This window comes from Benincasa hispida, chromosome 5 (assembly GCF_009727055.1).
Source record: "Benincasa hispida cultivar B227 chromosome 5, ASM972705v1, whole genome shotgun sequence".
Classification (NCBI taxonomy): Eukaryota; Viridiplantae; Streptophyta; class Magnoliopsida; order Cucurbitales; family Cucurbitaceae; genus Benincasa; species Benincasa hispida.
This window is the reverse complement of record NC_052353.1, coordinates 48473141-48481908: the sequence shown is the minus strand read 5'-3', so window position 1 is coordinate 48481908 and position 8768 is coordinate 48473141.

Sequence of the window (8768 nt, the reverse complement as noted above, 5' to 3'; positions counted from 1 at the left end):
ATAATTATTGTAATACTAGGCTAATTTTCATACAATAGGTGCATATTTATAAATTTTGGCCGCAATATCTAGATAAGGTGACATAAATAACTTGTATTTCTACAAGTGATCACACCCCCAAATTTAGATATATGCTTGTCCTCAAGCATATCTTCTACTAAGGCAATCATGCTCCATTCCTATCGTCTATTTTTGTGACGATTGGTTGCTCCGAATGTTACTCTTGGGCACATTACTTGACATCGCAATTTCCTTCTATCCTTGCTAATTCTTAGCAAGCCCTACTTTATTCTTCTATATGACAAAATTCTGCTCAAATATGCTTTTCTATTTTTCAAAATAGAATGTTTCTCTTCTTTGTCAAAAAAACTCGATGTATCTACATGCGGTGAGCAAAAAATCTACGTCATTTCTTTATTTAGAGACTGTTGGTCATGGTTACACTCTTCGTTTTGGCTTATCCCCCGGTTGTCATGCGGACATCAAACTATGGTTGTGTGCCAATTTAAACTTCAACTCATGAGGATTAGAGGAGTTGTCTCTTGCATTCTTTTATTTTTATTTTTGTTTGTTTGTTTCTTTTTTTTTTTTTCATAATGCGTTGTTCTTGGAAACCCACCTTCGTTTTGGCTTGCTTCTACGGATGTCATACGAACATCCAACTACGAGCAGGCTCCTTTCACAACTAAACTCTTATCAGGTTGAGACAGTTTTGAGGTTTTCCCTTGCGCTGACATTGGAGTTTCGCAAAAAAAAAAAATTTGTTTTTTTTTTTAAAATGAAAATTGACACATTTTCTTAAATACAGCATAATCTTGATCTCATCTGCTCAGACCTTCCCCACCCCCAAATTTAAAGATGAGCAAGGTCCTCATTGCGTTGTTTGGAGAGACTAGACAAACACTTAGAAGAAAATTTCAAAAAGAAGGTTTGAGCAGAACTTTAAAAGATAAAAGGTAAAGTATTGCTAAACTAAGAATTAACTAATTATTAGTCAAAATTCACTAAGTATGGGAAATATTTCTAAGTATAAACGTATAATACATCTTAGCAACGCAATGAAGATAGTAAAAATAAGAGATTTAGAACGTCACAAAAATTAGCAAAGGAAGATAAAGAAAGAGGCACAGACAAAAAGTGGAGTGAATATATACTCTGATTGTATTGACTATTAACAAAGGATACATATAAATTACAAATGAACGCATCACAAAAATTTTCTATTTCCTGAACAAGAGTCAAAGAATTTGATTACTTTAAAAATAATAAATGAATTGAATACAAATAAAGTGGCCGCATAAAAAAAATATTCATATTGGAAGAGGGTGTAAACATTAAGGTTGAGGAGCAGGGGGATCCGGTAGGGGATGTTGAGGTGGTGCAACAGAAGCATCATCAAATAGTAAGTGCCGCCTTAAATGCGGAGGCACCATTGGACCATGCAGATAGGCCGTAAGAAAGTTGAAATACTCTTGATTATGCTTCGCTATCTGTCTCTGCTACAGAAAGATCCTATGCATATTGCTGCATATTAATGAGTGCCTCCCTTGAAGTCGCAACACTGCGTTGAATCTCATCAATGTGATCCATTACTACCTCAAATCGTTGATTGAAGAAGTGATGTTGTTGAGAGATAAGTTCTTGCTGTTGAGAGAAGAGGGTTCTCATTTCAACTAACTAAGCAGCCATGAAGGTGGAGGATGGTTGTGCCTGCGATGTCTCATTAGTACCATTTTGAGGTTAGGCGGATGTGCCTTCAACCAAATTGTGTGGGTCATCAACTTGCGGCGGTGGGATGGTGGGTTGTGGTGATGAAGTTGTTAGTGAAGGTGGGGCTGCTGGGTAAATAACAGGAGAGTTGGGGACAAGAAGAAGGTTTGTAAAATGCTTGTGTAAGGGGGAAGAGGGTTGCGTTGGCGGGCTCGGAGGGCTTGGAGGCCGGATGACTAAGGGAAGAGGGTCCATAGGTTCAGGATTTTGCATTGGTGATTCTTGGACCTTTTCTTTTCCTTTATCCTCTTTTCGTCTTCTTTTTGGTCTGGGTTCCAGCGACGCATTCAAATCAATCGCAGGCCTCTTTGCTAGCAGCTCGGGGCAGTGTTGAGAATCTTTGAGGAGCATCCTCAAAATTTTTATGTTGATGAGGTTGTGGACTTCTGGCATGGGCTCCTCATCAATGCCTACACCCATAAACAGGCATAGACTTGAAACGATCAATGGGAAGAAGTACTGTCCCCGAACAGGCCCTACTAATGCTCAGATCTGCCTCGCGATCAACTACCTTACGTTGATAGGAATGCCGCGGGCTATGTAGTACGCGGCCATGACCCGACCCTTGATACAGTTCTGTTGTGCGTTGTTGGGATCAGCCGCTTCTTAACGAAGTAAACCTAGAGCCTTCCCTCTGGTAGCAAGGACGTGGACTCTAAGGTACGGATGCCTTTAGGCGACACCGACCACTTCGTGACCAGTTGCGTTAGTATCCTCAACGCATCTTTCATCTGCTTTTTTGTGGGATCATCAATCATCTTGTTCCCTGGCGCATCATGGTTGTCCTTCATCTGATAAATTTCGTTGATGTCCCTTACGTTGAAGAATACTGTATCTCCCTTAAAGGTCACCGTATCCCTATCTCCATGTAGTCACCCACGGTAAAAGCTTCGCACTACCCGAGGCACTATTATGGATGGGCACTGGCAGAATGTGTCCCACCCATGTTCCACAATTACACTCATGATGAGGTCAAGTAGTGGATTCGGTGCAGGAAAGAAGCCCATCTCGATCAACATATCATCGTTTTCCTTTTTCTTTGATGATTGCTTCTTGGCCACCATGGGTTCGCTGGTTTCTGCTATAGCCTTGCCTTTTGCCAGCGCAAGGCGGGCTGCTTGGCGTTCTTTCTTTTCCCACTCCTTGTGCTATTCTTCTTTCTCACGCTCATCGAGTTCTGTGCCCTTTCTCTTATATAAGCACCGTTTTTTGGCTTTGCGCTTCCTCCTCTTCTTCTCCAACAACAATCTGTCTTTTTCTTCCTTCTTCCTTCTCTCTTCTTCTTCTTCTTCTTCTTCTCTTTCTTCTCTCGTAAACTCCTCTTCAAATTTCTCAGAGGCCAACAATAAGTGTTGTTCCTCTTCGCGCTTTCGGATCCCTTCAAATCGGGCAAGCTCATTGTTGCTTCGCATTTTCTCAAACTCCAATCTTCTTTTTTTGTTGCCCTCTGCGATGATAAGCTTGCCCCTCTCCATCTTTTCTTTCTTCTCCTCTTCTTTTTTTCTTTTTCTCTCTTCCTCTTCCAATGCCATAAATTAACCTTTGAGGGTCAATGTTGGACCCTTGTGGCACATTCTCCCTGCGACGCCGAATTAGGGGGTTCCCTCTACTTCTTCTCCTTCATCCGTCGAAACCAATTGCGTTGCTTCATGTTGCACCGGTTCCATCAACTGCGCCATTTCCCCCATTCTCCCTTACAGAGGTTGATTCTCCATCATTTTCAGGGCTCGCAGCCTTCTACCTTGCTTTTTTTTCTTCTCTCATGCGCCTCTTCTCACGTCGGCACAATCTTCTCTCCTCTTTCTCCTTCTTCTTCCTCTTCTTCTTGGCCTCTTCATCTTCATCATCATCCTTTTGCTCTTTGTTCTTTCTTGCCTTGCAATGATGTGAAGACTCCGCCTCTCCAGCCTTTTTTCCCTTCTTCTTCTTCTTCTTATCTTCCTTTTCAGCCTCTTCTGCCTACGCATCCCCTGCAACCTCCTTCATCGCAATGTCAGGGGTCACTAATGCAGCCTCTGCTTCCTTTGGGCCTTCCTCGATTTGTGATCTTTCTTCTTCTCTTTCTTTGATCGCAATTTCCTCTTCTTTTCTTCTCGGAGGTTCGTCATAAATTTCTGCGATGATAGTTGCCTCCTGAGTTCTAGGAACTAGAACATCATTTCTCCGTTTTCTTCTTCTTCAACCACTACTTCTTCCACTACCACTACTCCATCCTTCACTGCTTCATCTGCCACTACTGCCTCCTCCTCCTCCGTAGGCAGTGGTTGGTTTCAACTCTTGCCTCGGGCAGTCCACCTTCTTGCTCCAAGGTACTTAGGATGTTGCCAAACACTTCCGTATCATCGTGTCTCTTCCTTTCACTTTCAGTGGAGACAAAGGTGTTGGCGTAGGCATGCTCTCGGTGCTTCCTCCTCTCTTGAACACAGGAGGCCTAACGGTCAAGGGATTTCTCCGGGATCTTTCGACGAGTCTGGGGATGGTGTGGGCTTAGGCGGCAAGCCTGCGACTGGCAGCTAGGAATGTTGCCTCTTGCATGGCTACTTGATCAGGGGTGGAAGGTGAAGCAGATTAGTTTGGGGTTTGGTCAGCCATGGATACGAGCTTAGAAGGGTCTGGTAAAAACTCGAGTTGCTGGGGAGAAAGAAAGGTTTGGGATGCAAGATGCTTAGGGTTTCTGGTTTCCCAAAGTGAGGTAAAGGGTTTCCAATAAAGGAAGAGGTTGTATTTATAGGTTGGGCCGTGGTAGGGCCCAACGCGATTTTTCCGGTGACTGGCCTCGAGCAGCTCACAGGAGCATCGTTCCACCTCCCTCATTTATGGAAGTTTAGAAAAAGTGTCTTTTTGTCTGCCAAGTCATAATTTCTTGGGGATACGAATCGATTGGACTTCTTCTTAAATTGCCAAATGAATTTTTCTTTAATATTTTATTTGAATGGATGCATGAAAAAGAATAACGCATTGTGCTCACCAACGCAACTGTATCTTTGCAGAGGATGGCCAACAGCGCATATATCCCTTAACCAACGCATTTTTGGAGGATACCTCAACATAGTGCATTTGGCTAAGGACGGGCAAAGAACATATACGAGCGCAACACACCCCTCAACTCAATACAGTTGAGTTAGGTGAACTCAAAGCATTCCTGATTGGTTTGATATGCATCCATTGCCGCCTTGCATATTTGTTGTTAGATGTTTTTGTCATTATTTTTATTATATCTTTTTCATCAACGCAAGTGTTGTGGCTTGCAACAATAGATTTTCCTTTATTACTCAATCATTTACAATTTAAACCACAACGCATTGATTACAAAAAAGTCAAAGAATTAAAGACGAGACAGAATTAAATGCAGATAAGTGAATGAGGAAATAAATTCATAAAATCAAAATTGAATTAAATGAAGAATTGAAGACAGAATTCAGAATTTAAAGAGACAGAAATTCAATAAAGCATTAAACATAGTATTGAGTTATGGACCAAAAATTGCATTGTCCTGGGTGATCGCAATCCACATCTCCACAGGCAGTCAGGCTTGCCTGCTCAATGTCTTAAGGACATTGCTCATTCCCTGTAGATCCTAGGGCTTCTAAATTGCTGGGCAATGTTCCCGGTGTTCGACTTTTTAGCTTAGAGGCCAGCTGGCCCACTTAGATCTCTAGATTCCTTATAGAATACGCTTGTGTTTGCATCTCTGCATCATTTTTATCCATATATTGCTTCAGCAGCGTCTCTAACGAGCCTCCTGAGGTGTTAGACAATGATGGTTGCTGGTTATGTGGTCTTGATTGCCTTTGATTGTGGTGAAAAGGGGGATTTCTTCTACTACCCCCTTGATGGTTCATGGCCCCCTAGGTTGGGTATTGCCTTCCCAACCAAAGTATTAGGATGGCTCCTCCAACCCGGATTTTAGGTGCTTGCTGTAAGGGGTTGTTCTGGATAGCACACAATTGTTGAAGGTTCAAATGGACACACGTTCAGCTCCGTGAGCACCCACAACAATTGACGCAAATATTGCGGCACTTTGAGCTGGTGCCGCAGGTTGCGCTGATTGTGGGGGAAATGAATCCTTGGTTTAATTGCCATTGATTGGTAGATCGAAGATCACCGTGGCCATCTGTGCGGCCAACGTGGTCATTGTATCCACAGGGACAATGGTTGTTTTATTTCCTTCTATCGGCGCCTTCAACCTCCATAACCATCACCGATCCAGTCATCCATATTCTGCAAAATGCGATCGAGAATGACTTTGGCCTCCGTGCATGTCTTACCCATAAACCTCTTGCCGCGGAGGCAGTCAACAACAGCCTGTGTTGCTCTGTTTAGGCCATTGTAAAATGTTTCCATCAAGACGCAATCAAGAATCCCGATATGTGGGCAGTTTTTCACCAGTCTCCTAAATCGCACCCAGGTGGTGCTCAGGGTGTCATTCTCCTTCTGTTCAAAGTTCAACACCTTTCGTCGCCCTGCGTTGACGCAGGTGGGAAGAACCTTTTCATTGAACCGCTCCACCAAATTGCTCCCATGAAGGTGATCTCATTTGGCTTAGTGAGTAAAGCCACACTCTTAGCCTCGTCCCTCAAAGTGTAAGGAGAAAACAGGATTACATCTTGATTTTTTTCTGGGGTCACGCCAGGCAAGGAAAAATTGCCACACATCTCGACAAAGCTGGTCAGATGGGCATGTGGGTCTTCACCTTATAGACCCCCGAACTGCCCGACATTTTGAATCATCTGCAACATGATCGGCTTAATCTCAAAATGCGCGTTCTCCTCCACAGTCGACCTCGAGATTCCAGGCGAAAAATCATACAAATTGGGTACCGTATAATTACGCATCGGGATGTTGCGATCATCCGCCAGGAAGACATGATCCTGAGCTGGTCGAACAACCCCTTGGTTCACAGCCGGTACTGCATTATCGTTATTGTCTGCCATGCTGGCTGCCTTCTTTCACCTAATTTGGTTCTAACGTACCCTTGCGTGGAAAGTTCACTCGATCTCACGGTCATCTACGAATTCCGGTTCAGCACCAGGACTCATAAACCGTCAGGCTGCTCTCCACGTTGAACAAATAGTACAATGAGATCTATCCTGCAAAATACCAAAAACACACTCAAACAATAAACCGTTAACCAATTCCCCAGCAACGATGCCATACGCTAACACTGAGATGTATGATTGATGATGTTCTATGCTCGAAATGATGTGATACTACCGCTAGATATGCGTTAATTATGTATGTTCACGTAGTATGCCTGCGTTGTCGCAAGTTTCCTTATGATGGAACCAAGTGTAATTCCACCGCAAGTTTCTCGGTGTGATCCGAGGTCGAACACAGGGAATGATTTAGGTTATTGTGGTATGTTCATGATATATGCGACCAGGTTTTCAATATTTAAAAGTTTGGTTTTTACAGGTATATAAATTGAAATAAAGTAGAGTAAAGCAGTAAGGATACGATAATAAAATAAAAATACAATAAACCTAAGCTAGATGATATAAGATATAGGCTCCATGTTACAAGATGTTGGGGTCAAGCTGGCTGTGAAAGTTATGCAAAGAACGTGGAATGTGGCGGCAAGTCTTATGAACAGAATAGAAAGAGAAAGATAAAGAATATAACAACGTAAGTTCTCAATTGCGTTGAAGCTACAAATGTTGTTCCGCTCTTCTCTTGGCATACACCTTTCAATGATCAGCCACGCTCTCACATGTCTGTGGTGAAACAGAGACTAACGTAATGAATGCAAGGTTGCTTCCATGTCTTGAAGTACTGCTCGCTTTAGTTAACGCAATCTTCTGACCTTCTCTTGATAGGTCGGAATGGCATCTTCACTTCTGCTCTCATAGGTGAAGATGTTGTCTAGCATGCCTTACCTAAATATATTTTATATCTTTAACACAGATTAAGTACTTGGTTAATTCATATTGCTTATTAGGGAATTAAGAAGACATCATGAAGAAAGTGATTGACGGGTGAACGGAAATATACAGAAAATGGTAAATGAAAGCTATTGAAACATTTAATATCTCTATTAACCGTTTGATACATGGTGTGAATGCAGAGGTACAAAAAATAGTGAAATACAATGATGAAAGAGATAGAACAGATACAAAAAAGTGTCAATGACTTGGCACGTATCCGATAGAGATCTGTTTGCCGGATATGATGGATTTGATGGTAGGAAGAGCTTCCCTCTCAGGCTTGCTCTACCGATAGAAAGGATCTTTGCACAGAGCTTTCAATCAGGTGTTTGGCAGATTAGATCTTAGATTCACCTCTCAGCCTTATCTTGTCTTCTTCTCGGATTTCTTCACTTAAGCACTCAGCTCGGCCTTTTCTTTCAACAAACTTACCCCATATCTAGTAGCCTTTTCTTTCTCTGAAATCTATAGGGTATTTATAGGTGCAGGTTTTTGACTCTGGCCTTGTACTCCCCACTGATTGTTATGGAAATTTTGAAGATGGAGGGATATTATTCCTTCTGTTAAGCAATCAGACCGTCAATTTTGCACTGTCGTTAGTTGTACACGTGTCTCAATCCTCCGCTTTTGCATTGCTCAGCTGCATCTTTCGATCATGGGTTTGCATGCGGTGTTGTTTTTATTACTGCATGCGGTTGCAATACAACTCTGGATCGACTGTCACATTGCTCCGTCATTGCGGTAATCATCTCTTCATTGTTGATTGATGGGTGCAATGTAACAAAGATGCATTGATCAGTTTCTCGTGAGCTTTGAGCGCAAGCGGTGACTTGGTCTCCTGCAAAACAGAGTAGAATTCGGCTTGTCTTCCATCTTTATGGTGTTAGTGGGTGTAATTGCAATACAATAAGTGCATATTTACTAACTTTTGGCTGCAATATCTAGATAAGATGGCATAAATAACTTATATTTCTACAAGTTATTAGTAGTTGTTACAAAGAGATGTAAAGTGCTACAAATGAAGTGATCCTAATTCGTTCATGTTGGGACATGAGGAATGGGGATGTCCTTGTG